The sequence below is a fragment of the Macaca nemestrina genome, chromosome 13, assembly GCF_043159975.1.
Source record: "Macaca nemestrina isolate mMacNem1 chromosome 13, mMacNem.hap1, whole genome shotgun sequence".
Classification (NCBI taxonomy): Eukaryota; Metazoa; Chordata; class Mammalia; order Primates; family Cercopithecidae; genus Macaca; species Macaca nemestrina.
The window spans coordinates 45,745,565-45,764,971 of NC_092137.1; the positions used below are offsets into that span (position 1 = coordinate 45,745,565).

Here is a 19,407-nt window from a genome sequence, read left to right on the forward strand (position 1 = left end):
GTTTTAGAAACACCAAATTACTTCCCACCCCATCCTTCACTTAGAATCAAGCCACATTTTTTATGACTGCCTTCCAAAAGGCCCTGTTGGCCGGAGCTTGCCCACCTTTCTAACCACCTTTACTACTTGCTGGAGCTCCTCAGCTCTTGTCACAGCATTCTTTCCCACCTCAGGTTCTCTCTGCCTGGAGTATTCTTCTCCCTGCTTGTCAATTGGCTGGCTCCTTGCGTCCCTTAGATCTTAACGTTTTAGGCCTAAAATAGTTTTCTCAGTTATATTTTAAAAGGAGCCTATTTACTTCCTGTATACAGTAGTAGGTTATAACATAATCTATAATTATTCTTTTATTTTACTTGTTTATTGCTCGCATTGCTGTCAAGAGAGTAAATACCAGGAAAGAAGGAAATGCATGTGACTTATGCACTTCCATATCACAGAGCCCAGCACTTAACAGATGCCCTACAACTATTAAATGAACATAATATGTACAAATACGGTCTCTACAGAGGAATATACATTTATTTTCCACCACTCTTAGGCAATGCCACACATTGCACTCATCTCTTTCTGAAGAAATGATGGCACATAAGAACATTCCTATTCTTCAGTGACGGGATTTTTCCCTCCTTTCAAACTATCTTAATCACTGTGGGCACATGAGCATATTCCAAATCAATAATTTGAAGGTTGCTATGATGTTACTAAGGGAAGAGCCACTAAACTAGGACGACTGAAAATCAGGAGTATGGGGCAAAAGGACGTGTACACGAACGAATACTAAATCACAATTGGGAAAAAAAATTTTAATTCAAGAAGGCGAACAAAAGAGGATGATTTCTTAAGAGGCACCTAAACAAGTTTCCCTGAAGGATCAACAGAGTGCTTCAATATTAGCAGATTCCCAAGTCACAAAAACAAAATACTAGAGCTGAAAGAACCTCTGACATCAGATAGTCCTGCTATATTCAGAAACCTGAGACCCAATGAGGTTAAACAGTTTACTCAAAGGGGAAAGATATGTGGCAAAGGACTATAGCCCTGTGCCTGGAATACCGAGACTAGTCTGGTTTCCCATTCCACACACATTATGTTAATGACATGTCACGTGAGGGGTTCGAGGAAAGTTGCCTACAGAGTTGCCAATTCATTCCTTTCCTCCGGTTACTGAGCGCCTCCTAGACGCCAGGCGCACGACAGAAGGTGCAGTTGATTCAGACAGGGCCACCATGACCGTGAAAAGGGTGCTTCCTCTCCAACCTCCGATAATTTTAGGTACAAAAACAATCCACGTAAATTAGCCGGGCGTGGTGGCGGGCGCCTGTAGTCCCAGCTACTCGGGAGGCTGAGGCAGGAGAACGGCGTGAACCCGGGAGGCGGAGCTTGCAGTGAGCCGAGATCGCGCCACTGCACTCCAGCCTGGGCGAGAGCGACACTCCGTCTCAAAAAAAAAAAAAAAATTCAGGTTTGCCCAGGCTTTTCCATGTCTGTTAGGCGCTAAAAGCTGCAGCAATTTGGCTGAAAGGAGGTGTCACGAGGTAGCTAGGAGGGGTTTTCGGGTGGTAGGTTGTAAGAGACCGCTGACAGTAAGGTGCAATGAACTTCTCACTTTTAAAAAAGGGGTGTTATTGCCCAAATGAGCGCTCAGAACTTTTTTAATGGTCCCAAAGATACCGGAGCCCGGGCGCCGGGCTCTTGAGAACCCGCAAGACGACCGCCAAGGCGCACGCAGAGCTCACCTTCCCGCCCGGCACGTCAGAAGACCCGGGATTCCGTGTGTGCCACCGCACCTTCCGGTTCCCGCCGGAAGTTTTTCAAACGCCGGAAGGTCCGCCTCGCTTCTTCCGGACCAAGTTAACCGCAGGCTGCCAAGGCGCGGCACTACTGGGGCGGGGCGGAGCCAGGCTGGACGGAGGCGGGGCTGGAGTGAGGATCCCGAGAAGCGCCGGGGTGGGGCTGGTTCGTAGAAATGAAAAATGACTTTTTTTTAAATGTGTTTTTTAACCGAGCACATTAAACTCTTAAGCCCACAGATACAGCGAAGTAAATTAGGTTATGAAAGTAGGGAAGGCCGGGCGCGGTGGCTCACGCCTGTAATCCCAGCACTTTGGGAGGCCGAGGCGGACGGATCACGAGGTCAGGAGATCGAGACCATCCTGGCTAACACGGTTAAGCCCTGTGTCTACTAAAAACTTCAAAAAATTAGCTGGGCGTGGTGGCGGGCGCCTGTAGTCCCAGCTACTCGGGAGGCTGAGGCAGGAGAATGGCGTGAACACGGGAGGTGGAGCTTGCAGTGAGCTGAGATCGCGCCACTGCACTCCAACCTGGGCGACAGAGCTAGACTCCGTCTCAAAAAAATAAATAAATAATAGTAGGGAAATAAGGCTGCTGTTGTCTACATTCGAGTTTAGCAGATCAAAACCCCATGGATTTGTTTTAGAAAATTCTAAAAATCAGTTTTCCACTGCTAATGACTTATTTCCAGGGACTCTTGAGTACTGAACAGCCTAGCAAGTTATTGAAATAACCTGTGAACGTGCCTTGTTGCAAATCTACCCAAAGTGAGCATAGATTTTACTGGATAATTTTTGTGATTGGGGGGAAAAAAAAACAAAATCAGAACTCTTTCTAAATTTAGTAAATCTAATCTTCTATATCTGAGATTTTTGGCCACGAAAGATCAATTTCCGAGATTGTTTAGGGATTCTTTTTTTTCCTTTTTGATTAGCACAGTCGTATGTTGCCTTTCGTGATGGTTCCAGAAGGCCTAGAATTGTCTACTACAATCACAGTCTCCTTCACAATTTATGGCCCTGAAAAAGTACTAGAGAACACCAGTAAGGATTGTGGGAAGAGAAACCAGATCATAGAAATCAGCAACAATAATTTACTATTTACTATTCACCTACTTTTGATGTTGCATTTGCTACACAGGTTTATGGTAAGGGGTTGTCTTGGTCAATTTTCTGCTGCTATAACCAAATACCACAGACTGGTAGATTTATAAAGAAAAAGAGATTTGCTTGGCTCGTAGTTTTGAAGCCTGGGAAGTCCAAGACAGAGGGCACTGTTGTGTCAAAACATGATGGAGGGGCTCACACTTGACTCCTGAAATGACTAACCCTCCTGTGATAATGGAATTAACTCATTCATGACCTAATCATTTCCTAAAGGTCCCACCTCTTCATACTATTACAATGACAAATTTCAACTTGAATTTTGAAGGGGACATTCAAATCATTGCAGAGGTAATGAGGGTAAAGGTGAACCAATATACTGCAAAGTCTTTTGACATAATTCCTGCCCTGGAGGAATTTATGACCAAGAGTAGGAACCAGATACAGCCACAAGAAGCAGAGACACAAACAAAACAGTCTAGATTCAAGGGTTGGGGTATGCAGGTAGCAGCTTCACTACAGTGAGGAGGAGAGTAAGAGTGGGCCAGCAAAGCATTGAACCTTGACTTTCTTCTCCCCACAAGGGATTTTTGCCTTACAGCTGGGGAAGAAAAAAAAAATCACTAAAATAAATAGCCTGTTAAGATTTTAGACATCAGACATCTGGGAAAATAAAGCCTGAAGCAGCTTTCTCAAAAATTAAACTATGTAGGTAGTGGCCTACTCTAAAGGCAAATAAGGACTGTCCAGAGAATATTTCCCTTGGAATTCTGCAGGAGAGCCACTCCCACTACAGGCTGTCAAGGAAAATTTGTAATCACTTAAGTATAAACCAGGCCCTGCCACAAAAACTGCCTTTTCTGTCTAGGACCTTGCTCAATCTATTGTTTACTTTTGGATTTCAAGTGCTGAATTCCAAGAAATTTATGGGTTTAGACTGAGAGCCTGGAATAATCTGTACACCCACTTGAGACTATGCAATAGGGTTTGGGAGTAATGGAAACTTGTTTTGGATTTGATTGGAGGTTGTTTTATCACTCCAAAGTATATAGCTCTTCCCGTGATATTCACTGGTATATTATCATTTGTATGTTATTTTCTGTTTTCTTTTTTTTTTTTTTTTTTTTTTTTTTGAGACGGAGTCTCGCTCTGTCGCCCAGGTTGGAGTGCAGTGGCCGGATCTCAGCTCACTGCAAGCTCCACCTCCCAGGTTTACGCCATTCTCCTGCCTCAGCCTCCTGAGTAGCTGGGACTACAGGCGCCCGCCACCTCGCCTGGCTAGTTTTTTGTATTTTTAGTAGAGACGGGGTTTCACCGTGTTAGCCAGGATGGTCTCGATCTCCTGACCTCGTGATCCGCCCATCTCGGCCTCCCAAAGTGCTGGGATTACAGGCTTGAGCCACCGCGCCCGGCCTGTTATTTTCTGTTTTCAAGTCCTTTCCCTATGGGTCTAGCTCCCTAGGGCAAATGTAATAATAATAGTAATAACTTACCTTTATTGATTGCTTACCTGTACCAGGCACTAAGTTAATGCTTTTAGATGTATTTATGTATATAATTCACAAATTACGCCAATGTAATATTGCTATTAAACCATTTTTATAAATGAGAATTCCAGGTATAGAGAAATTAAATAATTCATCCAAGGTCACATCAGCTGATAAATTGTAGATCTGAGATTCAAATCCAATAATCTGTTTTACTCCAAAGCAAGTACTCTTAAAGGCATCCACATACAATTTGCTGTCTATCCGCAAGGGATTGGTCTGAGGACCCCCCACAGATACCAAAATTTACAGATACTCAACCAATCAGTGACAGAAAAAGTAGGCCCACCATATCTGCAGGTTCCATATCCACGAATGCAGATACAGATGGCCAGCTGTACCGCAAACTCAAAGCGAAGACCATTTCTCGCTCCACTATGGTGGCCAGTGAGACTCGTAATGTTTAAGGTGCTCCGGAACTGTTGAATCTCTAAATACTGTAAGTAAAGTACTATCTAATCACCTAAAACATAACAAAACTATTTTCTCTAGTGGCCTCAAACTAAGTTTCACAAGAACGAAAATTCTTAATAGATGCAACTGTTTCACCTACTAATAGATATTTGGATCTAGGAACTAAGTCTTGGTAATTTTTTATCTTCCCCTCTCCAACTTCTCCCTCCACCCACACAGTGCCTAATAATGCTTAATATACAATAGGTACTCAATAAGATAGTAGACTAACTCCTGGACCCAAAAACATGTCTAAAGTAAAAACAAATTTTCCTCCCCTGTCCACCTTCTCCCTCCACCCACACAGTGCCTAATAATGCTTGACATATAATAGGCACTCAATAAAATAGTAGACTAACTCCTGGACCCAATAATTTGTCTAGAGCATAAACAAATTTCTCTTATGAGAAAAGTAAGTTAAAGCTCTTGACACAGAACGTGGGTTGCCATTTTAAAAATCAAGTGTACTTATGAAAATTCAAACATTTTATCTCTGAGAGTCAATCAGTGTGATGGTTAATTTTGGGTGTCAACTGGATTAAGGGATGCCCAGACAGCTGATAACGCATTACTTCTGTGTTGTGTCTGTGAGAGTATTTCCAGAAGAGACTGACATTTGAATCAGTAGACTAAGTAAGGAAGATCTGCCCTCACCCAATTTCAGTGGACACTATCCAATTGGCTGAGGCCCAGATAGAACAAAGAAGAAAGGAATATTTTCTTTCTCTCTCTTTTGGAGCCGGGACACCCTTTTTCTCCTGCCTTTAAGCATTAGAACTCCACATTCCTTTGGACTCCAGGACTTAAATCAGCGTACCCTCTCAGCCCCATGTTCTCAGGCTTTTGGCTGTGCAGTGAGAGTTACATCATTGGTTTCTCTGGTTCTGAGACCTTCAGACTTGGACTGAGCCCTACTACCAGCTTCCCTGGCCCTCCAGCTTTCAGATGGCCAATCATTGGCCTTCTCAGTCTCTATAATTTTGTGAGCTGTTTCCCTAAAAAATCTTTTCTCATATGTCTTTATGCTGTATTTATTATACACACACAAACACACACACACCCTACTGGTTCTGTTTCTCTGGAGAACTCTAATACAACTAGCAAAGGCAAAAAATAATGGCTGTTTTAGATTAAAGAATGCACAAACAAACTGAGCCCTAGTTCAAAAATTTGCATATTTAATTAGCCAGGCACAGTGGTGGGCACCTGTGGTCCCAGCTACTCTAGAGGCTGAGGCAGGAGAATCGCTTGAGCCCAGGAGGTGGATGTTGCAGTGAGCCAAGATTTCGCTACTGCACTCTGCACTCCAGCCTGGGCGAGAGAATGAAACTCCATCTCAAAAAAAAAAAAAAAAAAAAGTACATATTAGCTCCTATCTCCCCTCTTTTCCCACTGTCAGATGTTCTTATTCCTAAACACTAAAACTCTTTGGCTTCAATGAGCTTCTCTGACTAATTCAGCCAGAAATCTAGAGATTTACTGCAAAATCTAAGAGACTAGTAAACAGAGAGAGGTCTACTTCTGTTTCCCAAATGAAAAAGGAGTTTCTTATTAGTGAGTCTGACCGGGCTGGTAGGTGGGTTCTCAATCTTGGCCTGTCCTATTACCTCTTTCAGTCTGGCTGGGAACAGCAGCATGATTCCAAAGTGCTAGACTAGTGCTGATGCCATTGTTCTAGCCAGAGTAACTTTGTCGGTCTTTCTTAAGAAAGAGTAAAGATTCAAGAGATTAAAACCTGAGTCTTTATTAAATATTAAATGGATCTGGAGGAGGCATCAGTTAAAGCTGAGGAAATTAATTGTACAGATTTGTCAAGGAATTGTAATCAAAGGAAAGTGATTACATACATTTAAATTTATCTCACACAAAGCAAAATTATGGAAACTGCATATTGAAATACAATATAATTTATATCTTTAGGTGAAAATTAAAATGTTCGGTGCTTTATCCTACTTATTTTGTACAAATTCCCAAGGTATTTTGTAATGAATGCAGTTATAAATAGGATTAAGACACACAAAAAACATAAATATTAGATGAAATACCATATCTATTGCATGATCACTCTTCCACTCATCACTTACCTTGCAAAGTCACTGGCTAAGAGCCATTCAATTGGTTGCAATCATGAGTAAACATGTTGAAATTTTTTCTCCTGGTAACTTTCTCATCAGTAGTGCTCAGGGACCATCTCAAAGGCCCAAAATATCTATTAAACAGTCTGAGATTCAAGTATGGAAACCCCAGAGGGCTCATTAAGATCCTAATGATGCCATGGCTGGCTGGGTTTCAAGGAAGGAATAAATGGCACCATAATGGGGCCAGATTTATTTTAGTCAAATCTAGACTGACCACAGGTAGCCATGTCTGGATACTGTAATTCAGAACTAAATGTTATATCTAGTACCATTGGTCCATCTTCCACCTTAATAAATTGAAATTATTCTGCAAAGTGCTTGCTTAAAAACATTCATCTAGGAATGCATATGGTCAGAATTTTAGTACTAGAGCCTTCGCATACTGCAATTCAAATTCAGAAAAGCATGGTGTGTCAGATCAGTCCATGTTCAAATTTATGTGTACTTTTTTTCAGTCAGGTTTATTGAAGTATAATTTACGTAGAGTAAAAGTCAGCTTTTTTATTCTTGCAAACACATAGAGTTATGTAACCATCACCACAATCAAGATATAGAACACTTTAATCATTCAAAAAAAAATGCCCTTTTATAGTCAATCTTCTCCCCCTCCCCCAGCCCCTGGCAAACCACTGATCTGTTTTCTGTTCCAATAATTTTACCTTTTCCAGAATGTCTTTATTAGTCCATTCTCACACTGCTATGAAGAAATACTCAAGACTGGGTAATTTACAAAGGAAAGAGGTTTAATTGACTCACAGTTCCCCATTGCTGGGGAGGCCAGCAATGGGCCTGCCACAGGGTGGCAGGACAGAGTAAGTGCCAGCAGGGGAAATACTAGACACTTATAAAACCATCAGATCTTGTGAGACTCATTCACTATCATGAGGACAGCATGGAGGGAACCACTATCATGAGGACAGCATGGAGGGAACCACGCCCATGATCCAATTACCTCCACCAGGTTCCACCCTGGAAACGTGGGGATTATAGAGATTTGGGGGATTACATTTCAAGATGAGATTTTGGGTGGGGACACAGCCAAACCACATCAATATTATGTAAATGGAATCACATGGCATATAACCATTTGAGTCTCATTTCTTTCACTTATTATAATACATTTGAGATTAATCCACATCATTGCATGCATCGGTAGTTTATTTTTATTGCCAGTTAGCATTCCATTGTATGGGTATACCACAGTTTGTTTATCCATTCATAAGTTGATAGACTTAAGTGGTTTCCACTTTTTGGCTGTTATGAATAATGCTGCTATGAACATCCATGTACAAGTTTTTGTATGGACATATGTTTTCATTTCTCTTGGGTAAATAAACACCTAGGAACAGAATTGCTGAGTCATAAGTGTGTCTTTAGTTTTATAACAAACTACTAAATTGTTTTTCAAAGTAGCTGTATCATTCTGCATTCCCACCAGCAATGCGTGAGAGTTCCAGTTGTACCACATTTTTGCCAGAACTTGATGCTGTCAGGTTTTTAAATTTTTTGGCATCTTAATATGCATATTGCATTTCCCTTATGACTAATAATTTTTATTAGTAATGCATTTATTTGCCCTCCACATATCTTCTTTGGTGAAGTGTCTGTTAAAATCTTTTGTCAATTTTTAATTGGACTTTTTGTTTATTGAATTACGAGAGTTATTTATATTTTGTCGATACCAGTCCTTTATCAAATATGACATCTGGCTTCAAGAGTTGTATGTTATCACAGGCAACTGTCAACATAGTAGCACACAGAAAAATGATTCCTTCGTTGACCACAAAGAAAACTTTACTATGGCCAAGCATCCTTCAAGAAGCTGACAGGTGAAATCAAAACCACCAACATTTTTATCATATGGAAACTTTCCTAACCCCAACATCCATGCAGATAGAACACATTCTTTGCAGAAAAATGACCTAATTTCACAGTGAAAGATGATAAAATTACGAGCTTAAAGTACATGAGTTATACTAAAAGAATGTTTTAAAATTGGGAAAGTGGCAATTATAAGCTTTAGCAAATAACGTGGGAAGTTAGCTGAGTCATAATATTCATATAATATAACTGAGTATTTTGTTTAGATTGGACCATGATCTGAATATAAGAAAATTCGGATTGTTTACCAAGAAACTCCTGTAGCATCCTGGAATATAGAGTTTAGCAGAAGTAGGTATTGCATATACAAGGGTCTCTCATGACTTCCTACTATAAGTTTTTGTCATTCAGAACATCCCAGGTCTGTAATTCCTGTAACTTTCAGGACTGTTACTAGAAATCATGTAGCTAGTGTCATGCGTGTCCATGTGAAGAGACCACCAAACAGGCTTTATGTGAGCAATAATGCTTTTAAATCACCTGGGTGCAGGCGGGCTGAGTCCGAAAAGAGAGTCAGCAAAGGGAGATAAGGGTGGGGCCGTTTTATAGGATTTGGGTAGGTAAAGGAAAATTACAGTCAAAGGGGGGTTGTTCTCTGGTGGGCAGGAGTGGGGGTCACAAGGTGCTCAGTGGGGGAGCTTTTTGAGCCAGGATGAGCCAGGAAAAGTAATTGCACAAGATAATATCATCGCTTATGGCAAGGACCGGCCATTTTCACTTCTTTTGTGGTGGAATGTCATCAGTTAAGGCGGGGCAGGGCATTTGCACTTCTTTTGTGATTCTTCAGTTACTTCAGGCCATCTTGGCCTATACGTGCAAGTCACAGGGGATGCGGTGGCTTGGCTTGGGCTCAGAGGCCTGACAGCTAGTACGTATCAAATTTTAATTCACCTAAGAACCACCAGGAGAGCTTCTTAAAAATCTCAATGTCCAACTTTAATTTGGGATCTTAACCCCAAGATCCCAAATTAATGGGGGTAAGGTAGTATCTACGTGTCTATGATGACACCAGGTGCTTCTGATGGGGTGTTCTATGCACTACAGAAAGATTACCCTAATTCTTAGTGTGTACTTTGCTTAGAAAGCTAGAGAACTGAGCTACAGCAGTATGGTTTTGAAATATTGTATAACATTTTATGGGGCTTACCCTTAAACATGCCCTTCCAAAAGGCAGACCAGATATTCACAGTTCCTGCTAGCCACATTGACTACTATTGTATAGTTTATTAATAAAAAATAATAAAAATAGCTAACCTTTATAGATTGCCTTAATATCTTCAAGATATTGTAATAAATACTTTATATACTTATTTTAGGGGGTTCACATTTTTGTTTCATTTCGTTTTTTAGTTTTTAAAATAGTTGTTTGAGACAGATAGTTGATATACTTATCTCCATTTTAAGAGGATGAAATTCAGGCCTAGGGAATTTAAGTATTTTAGCCAAAGATACAGAGCAAAATTTATTTATCAAAACCTCAAGAACTAAAACATAATTATTATTATATGCAGTACCTGCTTCAACTAAATCTGCATTTGTTAGTGATCTACTGCTGCAAATACATTATCCCAAAATGTTTTTTAATGTTGTAAATATTTTCAATAATCCACTGGCTCTCCTGGCAAACAACCTGCATGAGCTGAAGTCCAGAGAGCCAGAGTCAGAATAAGGAAGAGTGCCCATTCAAAGATATATTAAAATAATCAATATGCCAGATTATTTCAAAATATGAGAAACAGAATTTTGGTATTTTTTTTATTTAAAAGCAGTAGACTTCATTTAGTAGACAAATAATGGTGTTGAAGTCTTTACTGGTAATATACAAGAAAGTCATACTATATTGATGGTGTCAACTCAAATTTTTTTTTTAAAACAGGGTCTCCCTCTGTCACCCAGGCTGGAGTGAAGTGATACGATCATGGCTCACTGCAAACTCAACTTCCCAGGCTCAGATGATCCTCCCACCTCAGCCTCCCAAGTAGCTGGGACTAAAAGCATGTGCCACCACACCTGGCTAATTTTTTGTATTTTTAGTAGAGATGGGGTTTCACCATGTTGCCCAAACTGGCCTCAAACTCCTGGGCTTAAGCAATCTGCCTGCCTCGGCCTCCCAAAGTGCTGGAATTATAGGCATGAGCCACCGTGCCTGGTCAGTGTCAACTCAATTGAAGGGCAAAAAGAATGCTATGCCTGAATAGTGCACAGTTCAAATGAACACCAGAATAAGTCTGAATTAACAGAAGAAGAAGAGAAAGATAAAAAAAAAAAAAAAAAAAAAAAAGGAAGGAGGAGAAGGAATAGGAGGGGAGAAGAGGAGAAGAGGAGAAACCTCACTCAAATGTATTCCTCTTTGAATGTTTTAAGAAGTCACCCAGAATTTGGACCTGAGCAAAGCCTACTTGTTCTCTGTGACCGTATGTCGTATTTATTTCCTAAGAAACAGAAATCCTCATGAAGTTCACATCAAAAGTCTATGGGTTTGGTGGGGGATGAAATGGTTCTGGCCATAAGCTGTTATTCTAATTCTATCAAACCTTCCTTTGTCTACATGACCATGGAGAATCATTTCAGAGGGTTTCTAGGGTTGAGTCAGCAGGTGTCAATGCAGGTGGGGCCATGGAGTAAATGTCTGAAAAGCAGAAAAAGCTTTGACACAATTTAGGTCATCAAAGAAATATCCTGTGACTTTTTCAGAGGATATTTGAAATAGCATGGTCTATGTTAATAGAAATATGTAGTTTAGGCCGGGCATGGTGGCTCGTGCCTGTAATCCTAACACTTTGGGAGCCTGAGGTGGGCAGATCATAAGGTCAGGAGTTCGAGACCAGCCTGACCAACATGGTAAAACCCCACCTCTACTAAAAATACAAAAATTAGCTGGGCGTGGTGGTGCGCACCTGTAATCCCAGCTACTCAGGAGGCTAAGGCAAGAGAATCACTTGAACCCGGGAGGCAGAGGTTGCAGTGAGCTGAGATCATGCCATTGCACTCCAGCCTAGGCGACAGAGCGAGACACCACCTCGAAAAAAAAAAAAGAAAGAAAGAAATATGTATTTTTGAATATAACTATCCCTGAAGTGCTGAGAAACTGATTTGCCCATTTGCTCTTCATTTTGAACTCGAACTACTTCTGCCACCTACTCTGTTACCCCTTCCAATTTTTGAGTCATAGGAAACTATTTCATTGCTTTTATTTTCACCAGGGATGGGCAGGGAAAGGAAACTCAAGCATATTAAATATGCTACTTGTTAGGTGCTTTGTGGGAAGATAATTGAAATTTTGTTTGCTTGACTGTTTTTTAAGATTGAAGTGGGACTTCCAGCCTTGGTAGGGTGAAGAGGTCAGTAAATCCTCTCTCTCCTCCCCATCCAAGAAACTGGAAAACTGGAGAATATTGTCCAAAAATGCCACTTCAGGGCTCTGTGATATGTATTGCAAATATTTTTTCTCAGTTTATCATTTGCCTCTTAATTTTACTTATAATGATTTTCCCATCAGAAAATGTTCAATTTATATGGTTGACCTCTTAGATTTATGCCATACTTTAAAGAATTTTCTCACCCTGAGAAAGGTCTCATAGTCACTGGGAAACCAATTCACACTAGTCATTATCTTGCATTAATTTTCTTGGTTTTATTTTTGGCTTCTTGATGAGATTTGGAAAGCAATCTAGAGTCCTGGTGGGAGATTGAGATAATGCTCTAGTTTCCTGATAAGATTTGAAAAAACCTTAGCTTCATTAGCAGCATATTTTTAAAACATCATCTGTTCTGTGACAAGTTCTCCCATTTCGCTGTGTCTGGATATCACCTAGAAAACTTGCTTAAAATACTGATTCCCCAGTCTGACTTCCAGAGAGAGAGAGTTGGATGGGGCCTGGGAAATCTGCCTTTTTAATCAAGTTCCAAATTACAGTGATGTGGATCATCTACCAGCTGCACTCTGTAATACCCTGGTTCAGGGGCATTTTATTCCATTTGATCAAATTTAGGCTAGGTCTCCCATAGGGGAGTACATCAATCAGGGTCCCAGTAGGAGACAAATGTTGCATTCAAATCAAGATACACTGTTTGCAAGGGTGTGGGCAAGGAAGAGGGGACCACAGGAGGAAATAAAAGAATGCTGCTATAACCTCTGGACCTGAAGGCATGATGATGGGGAATGGTTACTGTAGCTGGAGAGAGTCCTGTATAGTTGGCCCCCTTGAGAGGAGCAATAAATATAGTTGATCTCTTTGGTTAAGGTACACAGCCAAACTGAGTTGGCAAAAGTGGAGAATACATACCCTGACTTCACCTCCTGTGCCCCTCCACCCCCAACCCTGATTTCCTGCTAGAGTTCCCCATAAGCCAAACTCAACTGAAAGCTGGTGGGTGTGAGCCCTTGAGGTTGCCCATAGAGGTCAGCCTCCTGGGGCAGAAAGTAGGGTGGAGAAAAGTGGCAAGTAGATCTGAGGAACAAAGAAAGGATATCTGGCCCAGGACCTATGGAAGAATTACATCACAGAGTACAAAATGTGTGACAGAGAAAGAAAAGCCACAGGGAAACAGGCAAGCCAGTGATTCTTAAAGGGAAATCACAGGAAAGAAGATTTGGGAGTAAAACTTATCATCTGTTATTTAAATAAGAAAACCATATTTTCTGTACCATAGATTGGAACAAATAGTCTATGCTTTGCTTTAAAAAGTTAGTACAGGTAATGTTTTATGTTAGTTGCACATTGAATCATCAGTCTTATTGAAAAGTAAATTTATATTAAATTATTAAATTAAGTCTGGCCTAATTCTAGAAAAGGTCGTTATTGCATCCATACCCCAAACAAGCCACACAAAAAAATGTTCATTTTACTGCTGGGTTTTAAGTTGACTTCACCCTGTAACAACTTGCTGATAAGAGTGAACCACAAATGCCAACAAAGATTGATAGTAATAACCCTGGAGCCTGCCCTTTCCACACCAACGAGCACTGGCTTGGATTCTGTCTATGTCAAACTTGAAAGCTCTGGCCCTGAAAACTGTATCTCTATTCTGCATTAACCTTTTTGACTTATTTTTGGAATAGACCTAGTATCATAAATCTTCACTGGTTATCAGTTATTCTTTGCCATGCAGGATTGCTAGTATTGATTTTGCTTACTTCAGATGTAGTGTGGCTTTTTTGTGCATATAATATTCAGCATGGTCTAGGAAGTGGCTATTTGCATTTCTTTTTTTTTTTTTGAGACGGAGTCTCACGCTGTTGCCCAGGCTGGAGTGCAGTGGCGCGATCTCGGCTCACTGCAAGCTCCGCCTCCTGGGTTCACGCCATTCTCCTGCCTCAGCCTCCTGAGTAGCTAGGACTACAGGCGCCCGCCACCGCGCCCGGCTAATTTTTTGTATTTTTAGTAGAGATGGGGTTTCACTGTGGTCTCGATCTCCTGACCTTGTGATCCGCCCGCCTCGGCCTCCCAAAGTACTGGGATTACAGGCTTGAGCCACCGCGCCCGGCCGCTATTTGCATTTCTAAATATCCTCATCAACAGGAAGGAATCAACAGTGATCCCTTTAGTGCCATGCACAACTGCCAACATCTTACAGTTATTTCCAGGATCTCCTGGTTCATTTAGCAAATACCACATATGAGCCATTATAGTAACTCAATTGTCAAGTGCGTTGGTGCCAATTAAACTGTTTTTCTTTTCTTCTCAAGATGTTTCTCTCATTTCCCTACAGGCTGTTCTATGGTTCTGTTGGAAGTCAAAATCTAGTAAGAGCAGAGCATCTGATATATTTGTGTCTTTCCTTATAGAACAATTGCATCAACAGGAAGGTAAAGAAAACAATGAGGAAAACAGTCATGTTGAACTTAATTTTAACCAATAAAGATCTGGTTAATGATTTAAACATGACCAAAACCTTGGGAGAAAGGAATGATATCATTTAAAGTTAGTCCCTGACCAGGCGCCATGTTGGACCCTGCATTAAGAGAGAAGCATACAGTGGCAAAGCCCTACCTTCACAGTGCTCATTGGCCATCTCTAGGAACAAACACAGAACTGCATGCAAATCTCTGCGAAGTCGTGGTTTAGCAAGGGCTCATGTCCAGTTGTACTTTTTAAATTAGAATCTACTGTCCTAATGTTTTATTTGTTGAGATTTGTGGTGTGATTCAAAATGTGAAAGATACAAAAGGAAATGCAATAGAAATTCTGTCACTCTGTTTCTTAGCTACCTAGTTCTCCTCCCTATGAGCACTTCATTTTACCAGTTTCTTGAGAATCCTTTCAAACAAAATACTGTGCATATGTAAACAAATGCAAATAATATATTTTATCAAACCTAAGATGCCATGGATTGCAAGATGTGCCATTGTTACGTATACTACTACAAAAGAAAAATTTTTTAAAGCCCTGACAATTAAACTATGATATGGTATCTGTTACACAATGCATTCTAATTTCAGAGACAACAAATGTGAAAATGTATGCATCTTAGAATGAATGAAACTAAGTGTGGTGGCTCACTCCTGTAATCCCAGCACTTTGGAAGACCAAGGGAGGATCACTTGAGCCCAGGAGTTTGATACCAGCCTGGGCAACATAGCAGGACCCCTGTCTCTACAAAAAAAAAAAAAAAAAAAAAGTGGCTGGGAATGGTGGTGTATGCCTGTAGCCCCAGCTACTCAGGAGGCTGAGGCAGGAGGATCACTTGAGTCCAGGATTTCAATGGGCAACATGGTAAGACTCCAACTCTTTTTTAAAAATTGTTTTAAAAGAGGAACTTATGTCTGACATAAAATAAAACAAAAAGTATGATGAAATCTAGATCTTTTACAGAAGTTACAACCTCTGAGCCTGAACAAATACAAACCACAGCACCAAAACAAACACACAGGTGTGACAGTCAGTGTTGTGGACTTTTGTGAAGTAATGAAGAAGAGGGGACTTTAGAAGAGGTAAAAGATTATTACTGGCCAGGTGCAGTGGCTCACGCCTGTAATCCCAGCACTTTGGGAGGCTGAGGGGGGGCAGATCACGAGGTCAGGAGTTCGAGACCAGCTTGGCCAATATGGTGAAACCCCGTCTCTACTAAAAAATACAAAAATTAGCCAGGAGTGGTGGCACACGCCTGTAGTCCCAGCTGCTCAGGAGGCTGAGGCAGGAGAATCGCTTGAACCTGGGAGGGGGAGGTTGCAGTGAGCCAAGATCGTGCCACTACACTCCAGCCTGGGTGACAGAGTAAGGCTCCGTCTCAACAAAAAAAAAAAAAAAAAAAAAAAAAAAAAAAAAAAAAAAAAAAAAAAAAGATTCTTAACAAATGTGGAAACTGTAGATTAGAAAAAACATGGAGTAGTACAATTTTCCATCCACAAGGTTGAGAATACATTATTAAACAGATGGTTTGTTAGATTTAAAGAGTAAAAATGGCATACATTTTTAATTTTTAAATAAGGAGATGATTAGAAAGAACCAGGAATATACACAGGAATATTATGCCACAGCTGGGTTGTGGCTGTGATATGGGGAAAGAACCAAGGAGACGCTTGCTTTGGCAGGCCCTTAAATGAGTATACCCTATATAGAATTTCCTGTCTCTGATGCTGTGAGTAATACACTACAGAGAACAACAGTATAACAGGGTGAAGAATGGAACTGGTTCAAGTCCTGTTTCAGACAATAACTAGTGAGAATGAGCAAGTCAATTTATTTTGTTTTTCCTTCTCTAAAATAAGGAGATTGCATCTGTTAATTCCTAAATTCCTTTCTACTAATTCCATTGTGTTGATAATCTGATAGGTCAGGAAAATCTAGAAGAACTAGAGTTATTTGATGTAAGCAAAATGTCTGATGTTATCTGTGATATATTGGTGGAAGTGATGAAGAAATCTGGATTAGGTTCCCATCGAATTCCAATCAGTCTGACATCTGGGACCTCATGAGAGGCCTGGAGCAGAGCCACTCAGCTAAGCCATTGCTGGATTCCTGACTCTGAGTCGGTGTAAGACAATATATGCTTATAGCTTTCAGCCACTAGGTTTTAGGGTAATTTGTTTCACAGCAATATAGGACTAGGACTAATATGCACACTTGAAGAGACACTGACAAGACTAAGTATGTCCCAAGAGGGACAGCCAGGAGGGCACTAGGTTTGAATCTCATGGTTTGGGATTCTATTTTAGGATACTCTGTCTGCAATTCAGAGTGGATCACAGCTAAGCTCTTAGCTTAAATGAATATAAGGAGATGTTCCTTCTGCATGAAACTACAAGGTATTGGAGTTCAGGATCTCTGCCCAGCGCTGAAGGCTGAACAATAGGGTGACAGCTTACCCACCCACCTTGTGGGGCGAGGATTTTCACAATTATGTTATTTTACATCTTCACCAACCTCTAACATTTTCTATGTGTTTTCACATACCTTCTCTGATTTGAGACCAACACTGTGAGTAGGTGGCAGGAATGACTTGCCTCTTTTGTACCAAAGAGGACACTGAGACTCAGAGCCATTAAGTGATTCACTTGGAATCACACAGCTGGTAACTAACCAGTTAGGCAGGGACTTGGTGCCTGGATCCTGTTCATGTTCTAAGAGAAATGTCACAGGAAAGCTGAACTTCAGGTGAATAGATCTTGCTTGGAAGATGACCAGAAGAGTCTTCGGGAAACTTTAAGGCTAATTAGAGCAAACGAACCAGTGAAGGAGAGACTAGTCTCAATCTGTATTTCCAGAATGCCTTTCCAGAGACAGCCTTCCACCTGCCTTTTCTGAACCAAACTTGTTAATTGAAGGAATAAATGTGTGGTTGCTTGATTTGAAAATCAGACACTTAGACAGTTTCCTTTACTGGAAAAAAACCAACCAGTTATCTTCTAAGGAAGATAAGGGGCAGTGAGAAGGAAGCGTGATTTTGTGAAACTGTGTGGGTGCAACAGAAAAATCGGTGATAATAACCAGGAAAGTGGGTGTTTAATGCTTTATATTCCCTGTGGTAAGCTGAACCTTTTTTCTCTTAAAAGCTTAGCTTCTGCTCACTGGGTAATTTCTTATAAATATTTGGAGGGAAAGGGAGACTCTGGCTTTGTTCCTAGTTATGCCACCCCTGAAGGCTAATGGCCCAGTTCAAACAGGGTGAGTATACCTTTTCCAGGATAATGCGTCCTACAGGCTGAGGGAGGGTGGATTGGGAGAACGGGGAACTAGAATAGGAAAAGTAAATAGTGCAGCCTCCTTTTTCAAATAAACTTTTGGCTCACACCTGCCTTGGTCACCAGGCCTGGGTAGAAACAAGGCCGAAAGCCTGAGATAGGCAAATACTGTTGTTATCTTTTCATCTCTGAGTGATCACTGGTCCCAACGTAACCTAGGAGCCCAGGTCTCCAGCGAGCCATGTGAAAGCTCTGTGTCATTTCATACACAGAGTGGTATTTCTTTCTTGAACAATCAGTCCAGACTTATTTCGTCAGAGTTGGTTCCTCCTTTCCAGGGACTCTGAAGATATTTTTCTGCTGTCTAGGGGCAAAGAACAATGGAGAAGCGTGAACCCAAAGTTTCCCTCATTCATCCTTTGCCTTCAACCTTAAACCTTTTCTAATGAGGCAGAAATTCCTAGTGTGAAAAACATGGGCTTTGGAACTAAATAGAGCACCTGGAATCCTATTTCCATCACTTATAAGAAGTGTGAATATAGGCACATTATATCCTTCTGGGGCCAGTTTTCACATGTATAAGAACACTGCGACTACTTACTTCATGAGATTCTTATGAGGACTGGATGAGATTGTGTATGTAAAACATCTAACATGGGTCTAGGGTCATGATACTTGCACAACACATATTATTTCCTTTGCTTCCACCTTCTACTCTTAGCTCTGCCAGAATCTTCAACTATGTCAGTTACCTGAGCAGATTCATCTAGAGGAGTGAATCTACCAAATGTCCCGTTCTTGTGGAAGCCTAAAAGCTCATAGAGAGACATTCCTGAGTTTTACTCCCAGGAAGGAGAAATGTTTGTACTGAGCAATCCACTGTACTGCTTATCTGGCTTTCGTGTGTCCAAGGGCATGCATTTGAAACACAATTGACCAAGGTGTGGAGCACCATCTCTAGCTAGGATCAGGATAAAATGTGTGGTGAGGAGAACTTATGAATTTGTCTTTAGCTATGGAGCAAGGCACAGGCTAACTGGCCCACTTAGAGTCAAAGTTGGGATGCTAAAGAAAGGCTGGCCGCCAGCAAACTTGGAGAGTCCACGAGCTCCTCTTTCTGACTCCCAGACTCCCCTTTTAGAATCTTTATTTCTTTTAAGCCCTCAGCAAGCCCATGCCCTCTGAATTAGCTTCCCAAGGCTGCTGCAACAAATTAACACACAATGGGAGGTTTCAAGAAACAGAAATTTGTTCTCTCACAATTCTAGAGCCCAGAAGTCCAAAGTCAAGGTGTCAGCTGGGCCTTCCTCCTTCCAGAGGCTGCAGGGGAGAATCCTTCCTTGCCTCTTCCAGCTTCTGGTGGCTGTCTG

At 41.1% G+C, this 19,407-nt stretch overlaps 1 protein-coding gene across 1 annotated transcript in view; it reads right to left on the reverse strand.

Annotated features, from left to right (window-relative positions):
* LOC105464957 (S1 RNA binding domain 1) overlaps positions 1–1,841 on the reverse strand; it is a 222,901-nt gene extending 221,060 nt beyond the window's left edge. Inside the window, exon 1 of the mRNA XM_011713126.3 lies at positions 1,737–1,841. The gene's annotated coding sequence lies outside the window, so the exon portion shown is untranslated. The remainder of the gene's footprint in view (positions 1–1,736) is intronic.
* Between the last annotated feature and the right edge of the window lie 17,566 nt (positions 1,842–19,407).